The following is a 3,337-nucleotide window of genomic DNA, read 5'->3' on the forward strand; positions in this document are numbered from 1 at the left end:
TTTTTTTTTTTTTTTAAGATTTGCTGGTATAAAACTTCCCTAATATCATGAAACTAGAGAAGATAACCAACCAAGAAACTTGGCAAACCCTATATAGGGTAAACCCCCAAAGAAAGTTACCAATACCTATCATAATCAAATTCTCCAAAACATAATACAAAGAAAAAATCCTGAGGGCAATGTGGGAAAAATGAACTATCACTTACAAAGGGACACCAATAAAACTAAACTCTGATTACTCAGCATAAACCATGTTGTTAAAAGTGAAAAGAAAAATTCCCAACAAAGAATTATATACTCAGCAAAACTGTGTATCAAATACAACAATGACACTAGAGCATTTCTAGATAAACAGAAATTAAGGGATTTGTAAAAGCCATTCCATCTTGCAAGAAATATTATAGAGAGTCCTTCAAACAGAGAACCAACATCAGACAACAATCTGAGATTAAAACATATGACAACATAACCCAGACATCAACCAAGATAAAGAATTCTCCAAAGTAAAACAAAACTACAAGATTTTATACAGAGAAACAAAGATATCAATGTGTAAATGTCAACAACTGCAAAATAAAAAGAAGGACTAAATAGTGCAGTTGCAGAAATCCCATATGGGGAGGAAGGCAAGGTGATATGATGACATAACAGATTGTTTTACACTTAGGAAGACAGAGGTAAATTTCAGGGTAAACACAAAGAAAATTAACAATCCTACTCACTACATAGGAGCTCTGGTAGCATAGTGTCTAAGGCACTTGACTGCTAACCAGAAGGCTGGAGTTCAAACCTACCAGCCATTCCTTGGAAGGAAGGTTGGGCAATCTACTTCCATAGTGATACTGCCTTGGAAACCCAAGGAGGGGTCACTATGAGTTGGGTCCAACTTGACAGCACATAACAACAGCAACAACTTACTATATAAAAAAGAAAACCATAAATGCTCTGTTAATACACAGTCAACAACAATAAAGGAAATTAAAAAAATCCATAAAGAGAAATAAAAAATCAGTACAGAAAAGTAAGTGGAACAAACAGATAATGCCACAAAAAAGGATAACAAAATGGCAGCAGTTAATTCATACCTACTAATAATAATACTGAATGAAAATGAATTAAATGTTCTATTTAAAAGACAAAGAGTAGCAGAATAGGTTACAAAAAAAATAATAATATGCTGTCTACAAGAGACACACTGTGGTACTTAAGGCTATGTGTCAATTTAACTGGTCCTGGTTTTGTGAGGCTGGACATCTTGATGTAGTTATTCTCCATGATGAGACCTGTAATCAACTCCATGCTGGAATGTGCTTTGAGCACCTGAATAGCTACCTTAGGTATGTGGTCTGTTTCTAGTATATAAGAAGAAATATTAAGAAAAGTCTCTGAGCTTTTTTCATGTCTGGATCCTTCATTTGGCTGAGTCTTCATCTCAGTGGACTTCTATATTGTCTGATGATCTTGAGACTGTTTCTGGCCTTGAACTAGTGGTCTGTCATGTTGCTTGATCTTAGAACTGGGAACTGTGCCATTTTACTTGTTGACCTTGGCTTTGTCAGGCTTAGCAGCCAGCAGCTGCCTGAGTTAAGAAAAGCCTCTTAAGTTAAGAGAAGCCTCTAGCATCAGTGGGCCAGGAGCAAGAGGCAGAGCTGAAGCCCAAGGTCAAGGGGCTTTCACCCAGCCCCTAGAGCTGGCACTTTGAAGTCTGACTTCTAGCGTCCTAAACTGTAAGAGAATAAATCCCTGTTTGTTAAAGCCACCCTTTTGTAATATTTTCTCTTAGAGCAGCACTAGAGAATCGAAACATACAGCTTAGACACAAAGATAAACAACGTAGAAATCAAAAGATGGGAAAAAATACTAGCAAATAACAATCAAAAAAGAGAAGTATATTACTCTCTGGTAAAATAGACTTTACAGCAAAACCCACCACAAAAAGATGAGGAAGGGCATTACAAAATTATTAAAAGATCAGTTCCCCCAGAGGAAATAACCATAATCAACATTTTTCCACCCAATACAAGAGCTCCAAAATATATAAAACAAATTTCTAACAACACTGAGAAGAGAAAAAGACAGTTCTACAATGAGACCAAAAGACTTTAACCCACCACTTTTAATGAAGTACAAAACAGCTGGAAAGAAACTCAACAAAGATAAAGAAGATCTAAACCACATGATAATCTCAATAGATACAGAAAGGGCATTTGATAATGTTCAATACCCATTCCTGATAAAAACTCTAAGCAAAATGGGAATGGAAGGGAAATTCCTCAACATAATTAAGGGCATATATATAGAAGCAACACCCAAATTATATTCAAAAGAGAGACTAAAAGCATTCCCCTTGAGAATGGGAACAAGCCAAGGATGTCCATTATCATCACTCTTATTCAATATTTTACTAGAAGTCATGGTTAGCACAATAAGGCAAGAAATCAAAATAAAAGGGATATAATTTTGTAAAGAAGAAGTTAAACTATTGCTATTCACAGATAGAATTATCATATATGTAGAAAATCCAAGAGACTACACAATAAAGCTACTGAAACTAATGGAAGCTTTCAGCAAAGTGGCAGGATGCAAAATTAGCATACAAAAATCAGTTGGATTCCTTTCCACTAATAAAGAGAACCCTGAAATGGAAATCAGGAAAACAATACCATTCACAATAGCGCCCCATCCCCAAAAGATAAAATGGTTAGGAATAAATCTAGTTGGAGACATAAAAGGCTTATACAAAGAAAACTACAAAACAGTAAAATAAGAAAACAAAAGATCTACAAAAATGGAAAAACATAGCATCCTCATAAATAGAAAGACTCAATGTTGTTAAAATGTCAATACTAACCAAATTGATCTACAAATATTATGCAATCCTGATCCAAATTCCAACAATATACTTTAATGAGATGGAAAAACAAATCACCAATATTATATGGAAAGGAACGAGACTCCATACAAGCAAAGCATTACTGAAGAAGAGGAACAAAGTAAAAGGCCTCACACTCCCATTCTCTGAATCTAATACAAAGCCACAGTAACCAGCATAGCCTGATACAAGTACAACAAAAGACATGTAGACCAAGGGAAGAAAATTGAGAAACCAGAAGTAAATCCATCTACTTATGGAGAGTTGATCTTTGAGAAAGTGTCGAAGCCTATTAAGTGGGGGATAGAAAATCTCTTTAAAAAATAGTGCTTGCAAAACTAGATATTTATTTGCAGAAAAAATAAAACAAGATCCATACCTCTCACCCTACACAAACAGTAACTCAAAATGCATCAAGGTCCTTAACGTAAAACCTAAAACTATAAAGATAATGAAAGAAGAAAT

The sequence above is a fragment of the Orycteropus afer genome, unplaced genomic scaffold, assembly GCF_000298275.1.
Source record: "Orycteropus afer afer isolate SDZICR_OR568_19922 unplaced genomic scaffold, OryAfe1.0 scaffold00814, whole genome shotgun sequence".
Taxonomy (NCBI): Eukaryota; Metazoa; Chordata; class Mammalia; order Tubulidentata; family Orycteropodidae; genus Orycteropus; species Orycteropus afer.